Source organism: Lepidothrix coronata, unplaced genomic scaffold, assembly GCF_001604755.1.
Source record: "Lepidothrix coronata isolate B3197 unplaced genomic scaffold, Lepidothrix_coronata-1.0 Scaffold240, whole genome shotgun sequence".
NCBI classification, from domain to species: domain Eukaryota; kingdom Metazoa; phylum Chordata; class Aves; order Passeriformes; family Pipridae; genus Lepidothrix; species Lepidothrix coronata.
This window is the reverse complement of record NW_016690420.1, coordinates 710154-724360: the sequence shown is the minus strand read 5'-3', so window position 1 is coordinate 724360 and position 14207 is coordinate 710154. Positions and strand designations below refer to the sequence as shown.

General features: G+C 50.7%; 1 long non-coding RNA gene across 1 annotated transcript; it reads left to right on the top strand.

Annotated features, from left to right (window-relative positions):
• Positions 1–2864: 2864 nt before the first annotated feature.
• LOC108507111 lies at positions 2865–5354 on the top strand. The gene is made up of 3 exons (XR_001877963.1): positions 2865–3072; positions 5129–5219; positions 5308–5354. It is a non-coding gene; the product is annotated as an uncharacterized LOC108507111 (long non-coding RNA).
• The last annotated feature ends 8853 nt before the right edge of the window (positions 5355–14207 follow it).

Below are 14207 nucleotides of genomic sequence, written 5' to 3'. Positions count from 1 at the left end.
TTGTTTTGACAACTGTTTCAGTTTAAAGCTATCAAGGTAGCAGTGGGCATGAATGAAATGAAAGAACAGTGGGTTTTTTCTCAGCTCTGACTGTTTTTTGGGGCAGGGGTGGGTGCAGCTGTGGGGTCAGGACAGCTGGGGCTTTTCTCATGGCAGGGTATTGCCTCCTGGGAAAGAGGGCTCCCACAGATGAACTCCCAGTTCCTGCATCAGTGCAAAATGGCAGCTTTGCTCCTGCCACAAAGCCAAAATTTACAGAAATGTCAGAAGAGAAGAAATAAAGGTAATGGGGTTTTTATGAAGCAGCAGCTGTTTTTCTTGCAGATAAAGTCTACTCACCTGCAGTGCGTTAGTGCAGAGTAGTTTAATAATTAAAGGAAATGAAGTGATTCTTCTTTTAAGATGCAGACAGTAATTCTTTCAGTCATGTACCCACCTGGATTTTGTTATAGCAGCCAATAATCAAGCATGCACTAGCTTCATTTGTGTGCCAGTGCAAAGGCTGCGATAGACAGCCAACAAAAACAGTTCCACAGTTGCTGAAACCTTCCTACCCAAAGGATTCATCAGAATTCAGCATCCAACTGTCTGGAGGTCTTACTGCTTGGCCTTGCCTTGCTCGTGAACCTAATGAGAGCTGACAGTAATTTGAGCACTTCTGGTAGTGTTTGGGGAGGTGAGAGGTGGCTGAGAATAGATAAGAGTCAGCTAAGATGCTGGCAGTGACTTGGAGGAGAAAAAAAAAAAGCCTCCCACAATTATTTTTTTTCCTTGGGAGAGATTCTGTCATTGCAGCTGTAAAAGCTGCTTCCTGGCAGCTGCTGTGGAAAGGTTGAAAACATAAAAAAGGCTTGGTCTTGCCGATGGGCTTCGGGACGTGCTCCCAGTCCTTGCCCAACCACCTTCCCAGCGACTCATTTTCCATTATTAAAACATGAATGTTCAGTAGCAGCAGAACCTGTGACAGGACGAGCAGTTGCCCTTGTTTGGAAGAAGCAGCACCTATGTTGCCACTGGTGGCTGTGACCAAGGGGACAACTGTCCCAGGTCACCCACAGCACAAACTGCATGGCCTGACTCAGAGGCAGGAAGGGGAGAGCTCTGGCATTTCCTTCTCAGGTGTGTACACTGGATCCTAAATAAACAGTGGTCTGTGATCATGTGATTTAAGCAGAGATTGGTGTTCTGTAGCCAAAGGCTCCTTGGCACAGAAATAGAGGACATAAGTGGCCTGTATGGTGCTAATTCATGTTTTCTGGGAGTTTCCTTGTCCCTTGCAGCTCAGCACTGTGACAGCAGTTTGGAGGTGGCCACACACTGGTGTTTTGGGTGCTGGCTGGCAGGTTGCTTTCCTTCCTTCAGGGGCAGCTTTGTGCTCGCTGCAGGGTGAGAGCAGAGCCTGTGTGGTCTGTGGGCCTGTGGATGTCTGTGGCTGCCACTCTCCTGGGGGGTGACAGCCACTCCTGTGCTGGGACATGCTGGTGGCTCCAGCCTGGCTGGATGGTCGGGGGGGTCCCTGGGTGATGCTTTGTGTCCCCATGGCCAGGAAGTGATGGCAGGGCTGTCCCTTGGGCTCCTCTAACTGGAGGATGCTGGGGACATCAGAGTACTGAGAGCCCAGCTGGGCCTGGCAGGGAATGAGCAATGAGGTCACCAGTTAAAAATAAGCTTGAGTTTGGTATTAGTGGGGGAGGATCTTCTTGAGGGGGCAGGAGCTGCTCAGAGGTGTGGGTTGGATTCCAGTGCCAGTCCCAACACCAAGCATCCTCCCTGGATTTATTCCATGGTTCTGTACTGTGCTCCATGCGCACACCTCCACTGAGCCCCCACATTCCCTGGCTGCACTGACCTGGTGGCTGTGTCCTGCCAGGACAGGTGGGATTGCTGCCATTGTTTATCCCAAGACTGAGTGCTGCCGGCAGGAGTGCCCTGAATGATTTGTGTGTGAGCTGGAGCATCTCTGTAAGAGCACCACATCTATTGATTGCAAAATGGGCAGCAACAGGGACTCTGCTACCGGCTTGCTGAGCTGCTCCAGGATTTATCCAGCTTTGATGTTAAAACCCATCCCTCACTTCTGATCTAAAGCTGCTAAGGGGACTCTTGCTCTGAGGTTGGGGCTGGTACAGGCTGTGGGGGAGGCCTTGGGCAGACATAGCCAGGTTTTTGGAACGAGTCACTTCTGTACAGCTGCTTGCTCCCTTCATGGGTTACCCAGGGTTAGTCTCATTGCTGGGAGGGGGCTCCACGCTGTAAATGTGGAGTAATTACTGTAAATGAAAGTCAAATGACTGCAGGAGCAACTTTGTTGAAGAGTTGAAGGTGTTAAATGGGGCAAATCTTACGGGAGAGGTAATACTTCTGATTAGGTGGAGAAAACAAATTAGCTGGGTACACAAGGCCTTTCTGACATTATTGTTACTGTTATTATCCCGTACTGGCGCTGTTAGAAATGAGGGCATTGCATTAGAGGCAGAGCACATTATGCAAGTGTTTAGACCTGCTGGTAACTGCTCTCTGCTGACAGGTATTTACTTAATGATATGTTGGAGTGAAAGCCAGCAGCAAGGACAAGCACTGGAGGGAGCTGGGAGTGCTGAGCTCTGCCTGGTCTGGCCTTGCCTTGATCTGCTTGAGTCACCTGACACCTCCCACCCAGAGGGAGCAAGGACCTGCTGGAGGTCCTTCTCACCGCGGTTTTAAGGACAAACCCAAAGTCCCTTTTCTGTACTTTCAGCAGGGCCCTGGCTATAGCACATCCCCAGACAGAGTCCTCAGTGCCCTCCCTGGTCCCAGGGCTGGTCCCCGTGGTTGTCTGCAGCCTCCAGAGCTGCCCTGACTTGCTTGCTCCAAGGTCTTTCAGCTCCTGCCTGTGCTGGAGGCAACGCTTCCCGTGGGTACCAATGGGACTGGTCATGTTTCCGCTGTCATGTGCTGTCCGTGGCAGGTGGCAGAGCCAGTTTTTCTGCTCCAAAAGTGGGACTGGGGAGGAGACCACAACACTCAAATACCCGGATCCCTGGTAGCTGCCAGCCAGGCATCGAGGAGGCCACTTGTCTTTTTCAGCTCCAGGTAAGGCGCTTTCCTTTATCCCTCATGTCATCCTGGGAATTTACAGTTGCATACGTATTTTACAGGCAGGAGAAGCAGAGCAGGAGGGCAGGGTGAAGCAGAGGGTGCAGCAGGAATATCCCTGGGACAGCTTGTGCTCCATGTGGTCTTGGGGATGGCAATGGGGCATCATGCCTGAGCCTTGTGGGATGGACTTCAGTTCCTTGGGTGAGATGGGAGTGGGCTTACTGTGCCCTGTGAGCCTGTTGTGCCTGGGGGGTAAGGCCATCCAGGCTGTTGCATCTGGAGAGGTATGAATATGCAAGTTTGCTCCATTAGCCAGAGGTCTGATCCAGCTGCACCTCACGCTTTGCTCAGCTAAGGAGGACAATTGCAGCTGGTCAGTGGGACCATCACTGGGTTTTGCTGGTTCGCCTGCCCAGGCTTTAGGGAACCAGCTCATCTGGGTCAGGTGAACCTGCCTGCTTGAAACCCATGGCAGCCAAGGCTCTGAAGGAACAGGCAAAACTGGATCTGCTGGGATGGGATGGGATGGGATGGGATGGGATGGGGAAAAGCTGAGCATTGGCAGCCATCATGACCCATGGCTGCAGAGGGGGCTGGGTGGCAGCCCCAGACGGGAGCTTGTCAGAGCCCTGGAGTGTGGGAGCTACCCCATCTCTTGGAAATCAGCAGGGCTGGTCCCCCACGTGTGAAAGGGAATTAAGGGGTTGTAACCCCCCAGAGAGATCTGGTTGCTCATATCCTAGTGCAAAGCTTGATTTCCACCTCTCTGTACCATGTGCCTTCCCTATCTGCTCCCCTCTGGCAGTGAAGGCACAAGGCAGGGACATCCTCATGGATTTGGGGCTGGGCACACACCACAGGAGCTGTGGAGCAGCTTTGGTGAGGAGACCCTGGGATCAGGGCATCAGCTACACCTCCTGCACCTTCCCCTGCACCTTCCCAGGGGCTGCCTTTTCTTTTGTTAACGTTTGATTATTTTAATGATTTTAGATTAAAATGTAATTATTTTCAATTAGTAGTTGCACTTCTTAATTACGGAGATGAATTAGATTACTGTTCATTATTAATTAGATTTTAACTTTGCACTGATTACATCTTTTATCAGCCATTTCCCACACTCCTTCTTTCCCTGTCTAACCTGTCTCTCCTCTGATTCCATCCCAAACCCCATTGCTTCCCACTCCTCTGCAGCATCCTGGGGGTTTAAAAACCTGTCTAGAAAATACAAATCAATGTTATCCGCTCAGAGGCTGCAACTGGCTCTTTTAAAAGAGCCACTAATACCAACCAGATGATGTCATTTTGAGGCCAAAAACCATTTAAAAAAAAGCACTAATATTCTGCCTCCCTCCATCCCTGGCTGGAAGAGAAGCTGTTTCCTAATTACCTGCTGGGGCAGGGTAGGACCCTGCTCTTCCCTGCAAGCAGAAGGGACGTGATCCCTTGCCCCTGCTGCCCTGTTGTGCTGTTTGTGTATGAGAGGGAGGGCTTGACCTGCCCGGGCTATTTCATGGGATTTGTTTGGGCCTGCTATTTTTAAAGCAAGCTATTTTCTTTCCTTTCTTCTCATCTGCCACCTTTCAGGCACCTAATCAATGCTTGGATTTTTCTTAACCTTGCTCTCAGCTTCTCTTCTGCTTGCTGCTGTCTCCATCTCCCTCCCTGAAATCACCCTGTCTCCAGAGAAGGTCTCCTTTCTGCTGGGGCTTCCTAGGAGTCCCCACACCTGCTCTTTATTCCTTCATCCTCATATAATTTGAAATATTTCCTTAATTTGCAGCTGCTCATGGGAGGTTTAAGGCATCTCCCTGCACATTTGCCCTGAGATTTCTCTGCTTCCATCACTTGGCGCTTGCTGCTTCCCTGGGGGAAGTGGGGGCTGTCTGGGTGGGCACAAGGTCTGGCTTTTGTGGAGGCCACAGATTGTTTGACCCCCTTCCCTGCTGTTTTTGGGGGTAGTAAGTGCACAGGACCTCTGCAAAAACTGAACAGTCCAGGGAGGTCTTTTCATCCCTGAAAAGCTCACCTTCTTCCTTTCTCCACTCTCCAGCTGCTCCTTTAGGTCCTCTCTGTGCCGTAGGTGTGATCATCTTGTGCCCCAGAGCTCTTTGGCTTCGGTGAAATGTCAACAATCCTGAAATGTGAGTGTTTGGTGCAGACTCAGGGGGACCTGCTGGGTTTGTGTGTGCTGGATACTGGCAGTGAACCTTCCTCTGTGCCCTCTTATAGGGTTTGGACGGGAAGATAAGGAGAGAGAGGAGAAGGAAAAGGACAAGAAAGAGGAGAAGGAAGAAAAGGAGAAGGAAAAGACTGAGGGAGAAAAGGAGAAAGACAAGCAGAAGAGAAAGGAGAAGGAAGAAGAGGAAAAGGTAGGGGAATGATGGAGTTCTCTGCAGAACCATTTTCATTCTGGCTGTGAAGGGAAGCCATGTCTGACCCATGGCAACCCCACACCTGTGGTGGATGGAGCTATGCCATCCACAGCCTAGAAATCACACTGCATGTGTGGCTTTTCCACCAAGGGACAGCTGCCTCTTTTCTCCCAATATTCCCAGCTAGTTCTCCCTCCTTTTCCTTTCCAAATGAAATACTGCCATGGACAGTGATGCTGCCTGCACTGCACACACCACCTAATCCCTGCTCGTGGCTCCGGAGTTCCCTGCAGGGCCGTGGGCACACGTGGTTCCACAGCAGCACCAGTGGTGCAAAGCCTGGCTCTAGATACCCACAGGGCCAGGAGTCTCTCTGACTCAAGGCTCTAGCTCAAACAGCAAATGGGGTGCCAAGGTCCCTCTCTCTTCTCCCTGGCAGGGAGATGGGGAACAGAACAGGAGCAGCAGCAGCAGCTCCGACAGTGACCTGGAGGAGGTAACCTCACCCCCAGCTCTGTGCTGGGGCCTGGCTGCCCCCCCGCACACCGGCCCTGTGGGGTTTGCACCTGCACCCCCTGTGGGGATGCTGCCAAATACCTAGAGGTACCAGGGGCCGGGACAGCCAGCGCTCCCCTCACATGCTGTCCCTTTTCTTTGTGTCCCTGCCCCAGGACCGCGGCAGTGACAGGGATGATGAGCAGGAAGACAAGGATTAGCCTTTCCGTGCCGGAGTGGCAGCGCACGCCCTGGGCTCGCCGAGGAGGTGGAGAGGCAAATAACAGCACGTGCTGGAGGGCGCCTGGGCCACTCTTAGCCAAATAAAGATTTTGTGGGCTCCAAAGAGAAATGCTGTTTATTCATCCAGTCACACTGCCTCCCCTCTGGAGAAGGAAACAGCCAAGGAAAAGCAATAGGTGGGAAACTGGGATCTGGGTGAGTGGATGTTGTTCAAGACCATGTTGAGAAAAATCCAGGCACTCTGGCTGCCTGGCTCTGCATAGTCGCCCCAGATTAAGGAAACCCAATAACCTCCCTGTGCCCTCCACGCCGCTTGCTGCGGGATGGAGCAGCCTGAGCAGGGACAGACGGGCTGCATAAAAGCGGCTCCAGACGCCTGAGGCTGTGCTGGAGCTGTTATAACTGATTTCAAATTTATCAAAGACGGACGAAGAGCAGTTATAGGGGGGGGGAAAAAACCAGACAAACCCCTCTCTTTCTGCAGTGCTGACCTCAGCACAGGGGCCGCGCGTAAGCGCAGCCCCGGCCCCGCGGCAGCCGCCGGGGGCTGGCACCGGGCGCGGCGCCAGGGGAAAAAAAGAAGGGGAAAAAATTAGGAAAAATGAGCTGGCACCGCCATCTACTGGGGATGGAACGTCTGGCAGCGGGGCCACGGGTTTCATAACCGCTCGGCTGTTTTATAAGGCTCCCACAGCGCTCCGGGGGCTGGGAGCGCACCGGGGGCAGGAGTGCTCCGGGGGCAGGGAGAGCACCGGCCGGGGGCCCGGGCTGCTGGCAGGGTCCAACCGGCAGCGAAAGGGACCTCGGAGTGGGGGACAGGACCGGCATCTGGCCCACCACTGCTGCCGGCGGTATTAGGTCAAGCCCAGAAGTCTCAGCATCAATAAAAACTTCAATGCAAGCTTGAGCACAAGCTGCGTCGCTGCCTTGCTTTGCTTTCCTTAAGAAGTCTATTTTTACGGGTGTTTTCCTGAGTAATGCAGATTTCAGACAAACTCGAGATTAAAAGTCAACACCACAGAGGATTTTACTTGAAACCACAGAATGTGGCTTTGGATGTTGTTTTCATGGAACAAATGCAGCCCGCTCTTGTATAATCACAACAAACAGCAGGGAAGATGCTGAGTAATGTTGTCTTAATTATCCAGCACAAAGATTAAAGGGAAAACGAAGATGGGAAAAACAAACAGCCCCAAAAGCTAAACTGGGTTTCAATGGGTTGGTTTGGCTAGTGCAGGGAAAGATTGATTTTAACTTCCTTATTGCTTCATGAACCCTTGGGTACATTAATGTAAAATAATCCTATGTGGGGTTATTTTACATATTTTACTTTCCCCTTCGTGCAAGTATACAGGACTCTTGCACAAGACACAACTTACTTTCAAATAGCATATGGAGTTGCAGCATTTTACAGTCCCCTGAGGCCACTCAACCATGGGATGGGAATATCTTGCAATAAATTCTCTGTGTTTTGACATGAAAAGGGGAACCCTTGCCTTTGCTGTTTAAGTTAAAGGTTAGAAACTTTTCAAGCATGCTGTGCCAGACTGAGGTCAAGCATGCCTGTAAGATGCTCCGTTGGAGCTGAGACTGCTTTCCAGCTGACAGATATCTCACCTAACAAGCTAAAAGTCCTAAAATTGCCCTCTCTGCCTTCTGTCCCAGCTCCCAAACTGGGTGGAGCTTGCATATGGCTGTCTGTAGCTGACCTCATTGCCATGTCCTCGCACTGCTCCAAATCTCAGGATCTTCATGTGCTCAGGGACAGAGTTGGGTACACCCTGCACTGCTGGGCGATGGCGAGCGCCGAGCCAGGCAGAGCCTTCCTGTTTGCTGTTTGTGTTTTACAGTCCCTGCTTCAGGCCACTGTGCTACGTTCTGTGCAAATATAACACATGCAGCTGGATCCCTGTGGCACAAGAGCAAAGAGCCAAACACTCCCAGGGATCAGCAAGGCCAACATTCAGGTGTCTCCTACGGCAGCTGAGGTTCTCTGTCCTGCCTTTGGCACCTTGCCTGGCATGTAGCCTGCTCCCCTCTGTGCCTGTGTGCTGCCTTCATTTGGACTGAATTTGGCCAAGTTTCCCCAGAGAGCTGTGGTGGTGAAAACCATTTCAAGTTATCTGGTCTCCCTAAGTCCTCATTGCATCTCAGCCCTGGCTTGAAGCCAGGTGACAGGAATGGGCGTATAGCATTGACATTCGTGCCAGCCATGGGGATTAGGGCTCTGAAAACACTAAGTGCGGGAGAAAAAAGGCAGGTGGAACATCAGGCTTTTGGGGATGCTGAGGACCTTCAGTCACAGCAGTGCAGTAGCTGTCCCGAGGGACACATCCCCCACCATGACCTCGGTGTGTTGAGATGGGTGTTTGCCCACAGACGTGACAGCCGGCAGCTTCCCAAGCACTGCTGGGCATGAGCTCTGACTCCACCAGGCTCTTTAACCACCTCATTTGCTTGAAGCATCTGCAAGGTTCAACTGGGGGCTCCTTGGAGCTGATGTGCCTTCAGCTGGGTGGGAGAGGAGTGTGGACAGAGCCGTGCCCAACACCCATCACATCAGGCTCTGCAAGGGTGGAGTAGGAAAAGAAGACCAGCAAGAGGAACTGGCAGTCGTGGAGTTACTTAAGCAAGTCTTGTTTACACAAATTTATTCCTCTTTATCTAATAACTTTGGCTGGTCCTTGGGGAGCAGGAGGGGTTGTGCTGCCCCTGTTGATAGCATCTGGGGGTACCTGCAGGGATCCTGCATGGCATGTGGCTGTCTGGAGCCTCTTAGCAGCAGAAATGCTAAGAGAGCTTAGGTGTGAGATGCCTCCAAATGAAGGTATTTTTCTATACATGCCAGTGATTTCAGAGCAGAAGAGTTGGACTTTTATTTTGTGATGAAACTTTTCTGGGGGCTTTATTATATGAAGTATCCTATTAGAGAAACAAGGATCTTTAAGGTAGACATCAAAAAGAAATCTTTGCTCTGTTCCCAAGTGACCTTCTTTATGGAAAATTTCAAGCTGCTTTTTCATTCCACTAAAAAATGGAAACAGTTAGAAATCCTGACTTTCCCAGAAAAGCTGATTCCTGCAGCCCTGCTTATGATCTGCTAATCTCTGCAGAGTGCTGGGCAGAGGTTTCCTATGAAACCACTCTTCTATTTTTGCACTGAGTAAGAAGAAAAGCAAAACCCAAATGGAACTGGAGTCGTGCAAGTGAGAGGTGTTTTGGAAGGTGAAATTCCTACTTCTGCTCCTGCTCCCTGCACAGCACTTGCACTTGCTCCTCTCTCTGCCGCATTCTTCTGCAACTTGTCCTTTCTTTCTGAAAATTTGTTAGTTAAAAGTTTTTGTCATGTAAATTAGCAGATAAAAGTTATAGCAGAGCTTTATTCACTAAGCTGCTCGGGATTAATTTTCACAAAAATGAGTCTAAGGATACACACCTTTCACAACATCCTTCTCTTTCCTGTAAACTCCTCCAGGACTCTGTGTTTGCTCTTTACTCTCTTTACTCCCTAAACCTCACTGCAATACGTTCCTAAAATACACAAAGAAATGGTGGCAGGCTTCCTGCAAAGGAAAACCTGCAATTTGCTCTGGCGGATCCACCAGGACAGGTTTCTGGGTGACAAGTCTGCCAAGTACTAACAACTTGACCTCTTTAAAAGCCGTGACGTCCGTGCGTTATGAAAGGACGAGCTGGCGGCGGGGCAGTGACTGAGTTACCCAAACATGATTCACCTGCTGTTCAAAGTGCAGCGAGAGGTGGAGGCAAGCCAGCCTGTGAGACAAAAAGGCACAGACAAAATACTTGTCTGCTTCCCGAGCAGAGAGCTCTGCCCAGCCCACCACCTCTGTGGACAGCTCGGGAGCCCACAGGCAGCTCTTTGTAACTATGGTAGAGACACAGCCCTGCTCACCCTGCCTGAAATCCAGCCCAGTGCCTGTGGGGCAGCCAAACTGCAGGAAGACCCTGAGCAGCCCTCTGCATTGCTCCCCGAGACTTCAAGGGGCTTCATTCTGCCCATGGTCAGCCATGGCTCTTAGATGGAATATGAGCTTTGCAAGAGCTCTTTTGTCCTCACCAAGAAGAACAGTAAGTTATCACCACCACCACTGGTTGTGGTGGAGATGCTGGGGCTGAAGGAATAAAGACCTTCAGGAGGAAGGAGAGGATGAGGAAGCAACACAAGAAAGCTCATCTGGCAAAATGTCTGTACAGGAACCAACACCAAGAGCAGAGAGAAGGGGAAAGATCTGCAGCCCCCCAGGCAGTGCAGCCTGGGAAAGCACTCATCCAGCAGCTCTTGGCCACTGGGCAAGGGACCATTCATAGAGGGGATGCTCAGCTGCAGGACTTCAGTGGTTGTCCATGTTTACCCTGCACCCAGACAACCTCTCTGGCACCAGCCAACTTCCTTCCAGTTGGTGCCCTGTAAAGATGAGCTGGGCTCCTCTGCCAGTAGCACCTCCTGTGACCTATTAAGTTGAGGGATGAGTAGGACAAGCTGGACCCTGGACTTGGCCTGAGCATGGCAGGACAGAGGAATTCCTGCAGAGCAGGTTCTGCCACCCACAGAGCCCACCCGCTGCCACTTGCAGCCTCCTCTGGTAAAGTGCAAAGGCAGTGCTGGGTCCCTGCCAGGCCTGCTGGCATCTCTGTCAGGTGGGTGGGAGCTAAACAGGGAAAGTGAAAAAAGGAAGAAATTAGGGAGGCGGCACGTACTCGCTTCTGGCTGGGGCAAGGAGCCAAGGCCATATGGGATGGGGAATGAGTGGGGCAGGGCAGCCTGGTGAGTCCCCAGCTCCAGTGATGGGCCACCACGGTGTCACCCCCTGCCACACATCCCAGGTCAGGCATATGGACACACAGCAGCTTGGGAAGTTGGCAACTTTTGTCTGACCTGCAGTAACACCTGACACAAATCAGTTCTCCCCATCCAGGAGATGAAGTGGGTGATGTGACCTCCAGGTCTGGCCCACTAGGATGCAGCTCCCTGTGGACACAAGCTCCTTGGAAGTGGTGGACCTTGCTGCAATGTAAAGGTGCAATTATGTCCTCAAGGAGTGGGTTCCTTATGACTTTTCCTCCTTTAATCACTTGGTTATGTTATCCATGTCCTTCTACACCCTGGGATTAGGTGATGCAGAACAAGCCATGCTGACTTTGGGCTCCTCCGTGGGATCTCCTACAGCTGCCCTTGAAACACCAATGAAACAATTGCAAAGCATCAAGGCAAGCTTATAGCACCCTGAACCCCAGATCATGGTCTTGTCACCCATCCTAGGGCTTCCCCCTGGATAATGTGGACAGTTCTGATCTTGCTTTTACCTGTACTCTCTTCTTAGGGTTATGTGGTTTGTACATGACTGCCCATGTTGTGGAAAAAGACATCTCCATCCATTTTATGTGGGACATGCTTTCAAGACTGAGCAATAATGTTCTGCCAACCTCTTTGCCAAGATGTTTGGCTCAAGAGACCAAAATGAGTCAGATACTGCTCTGGGCTCTCCCACTGTGACTTTCCAGTTTCCAGGAGTTCAGATATAAGCCTGGTTACGTGAACGGTGAGATAACATTACACTGCAGCTCTGTGTCCCACCAATCCATGTGAAAGTCAACTCATTTCTCTAGGAATGATGCCGCCTCAGGCAAAGCCTGTATGAGTCAGAAGGAAAAAAATACTAAAGTTTTCCTAATTCTCTGACTCTGTTTACATCTGATCCTTCTTACTGAGAGAGTCAGGACCTCTCTGACCTCTCAAGCAGCAGTTTCAGGACTTGGGAATAGTACTATGTAATTTATATGACTGCTCCCTGCCCAGTGCCTGGTCAGCACATTGCAGGCCTCAAATCTCAAACCTCATGCAGCAGTGTGGCAATCTGCTTGCCTCTGCCAAGAGAAAACCAGGCATGGAGCAGGTCCCCTTAGAGATCTGAGAGAAAAGGTGATTGTTATAAAAGATGTGCTGCAACTGTGGACAAAGAATCTCCCACACCACCTGCTTCCACTTCCTTTTGCTTCACTTCCCAGGACCGGCTTTGAACCACATGTGGCAAACCTGGTGCTTGAATAACATCCTGGATCTAGAAATACCATGATGTAAAGAAAGCAAAAATTCCAGGAAGCTGATGTGTTTGTTGACAGGCTGGGAGGGGGATGATGCACATAACTCCCTGCATGTTATTTGCACGTACTGAGGTGTAAAAATAATTCCTTAGGCCAACTCTCAAGGCTTGCAGACAGCCAGGATCCAGGTGCAGCACTGCTGAAAGGGTCCTGTAAGCCATGAGTAAACCATGAGTGGGTTTGCACAGGTGCTGAGACTGGATTTGGCCCTGGCTCTTTTCCTGATGACCCAGCAGGCTGCCTGGCACTTAGAAATGCGACTGTCAACCCCACATGGCCCTTGCTTATAGCAACACTCCTCCTCCCTGGCTGGTATGCTAATGCTTTCCTCCTTCCCTGGCTTTGGAAATGGAGAAGCTTGTTTTACCTCTGTGCAACAGGACTTTCAGGTCTGATGGTGCAGGAGGAGGCTGATGGGCAGAGTGAGGATAGCAGTGTGGAAAAGGAGTCATGACATTCAGGGTTCTTATTCCTGTTTACAAGTGTTTGTGGTGCCTTTGAAGAGACTCTAAGGAGCACACAGACCTCCTCTCTCTGAACAAAAAAAGGCAGCACTGGGAAGGTGCTGTCACTTCAGAGCCACTCCTTAATCCCTAGTGTGTCAAAAACAAGTGTCAATGCTTGCAGTAAATATTTATGCACTAAAAATGAGCAAACACAGCTGGTGTGAAATCCCTGACCCCCATGCTGGGCTGTCAACAGTCGAGACCACATTAATGAGGCTGTACTGGAGCCGAAGCACAAGTGGATGTGTGGCTGGGAGCCAGAGGAGGAGTTGGTTTCCCCTGCAGCAACACCTGGAACTCCTCACCCTGCACTGACCTGAGCTGTTTCCCACCTTTAAACTGAAAAAAAAAAAAAAATCCTATTGTGCTTTGCAAATACTTCCTAAACACAGCGTGGTCTGTCCTCTGTTATGCAACACGTGAAGTTCTCATCTGGCCAGCAGAATGGTTAGCATTAAGCATTTAAAGCCTTTTTTTTCTGTGGCAGCTATGTACTGAGTCAGCACGAACACGGCAGCGAGAAGAGAAGGCATTTGGAGTTCAGAACCAGCTCAGCTCTGGGTGGAATGAAGAAAACAAATTGTTCTTGCCCTGATGCTAATGAAGCCTGGTTTCCAGTGGACTCGCATGTCATGGTTGATTGATTTTAAACTGTATTATGCAAAGGCAGCAGCACGTCCTCGCCGCTTACGAGGCGCTGGAGAGCCCACACACGTGAGAATGGTTGTGGAGTGAATCAGGAGGTGAGGAAAAGAATGAGGCAGGTCCCAGGCGAACAGCCTGGTGTCTCCCAGAGGAACTGGCTGGGGTTATGAAAGATGCTATGCTCCTCACCTGATTCCAGCTGCCCCTGGCAAAGGGCTGCTGCACCCAGGCTGAGCCACACAAATAGGTTATGGGAGCACTCTTCAAGCACATCACTACAATGTTGGTCACCGTAGCTAAAGTCACCCTCATTTCATGGCTCAGGAGCCATGAACATGCCCTTCTTGAGGTGTAACCTGGAGGTAAGAATGGTGAGGATTCCCTGGTGGCAATCTTTTGTTTCATTCAATAGCCAAGGTTTGGTGGAAAAACAAGCCATGGAGAAAACTAAACCATGAGAGGAGAGTGTCTGGTGTAAATGAGCCTTGCCCACCTGAGAAATGCCCATGGTAGAACTGCTGGGGGAAGTGAAGGGGAAGGTCCGTATTGGAGGGGAACCAAAGACTGATTCCATGGATGGGGAATATGGAAAATGTCCCCCCCCCAGGGCAGAGTCCCAGACAAACCCCCAATGGTCCTAGTGTGATCACTGTCCCTAATGCCATACTCAGGTTTTTGGGGCTGTGCTGCCAAACATCACCTGAGATTTCTCCAGTCTGGAGGGATCACTTGAAAAGATAACGGA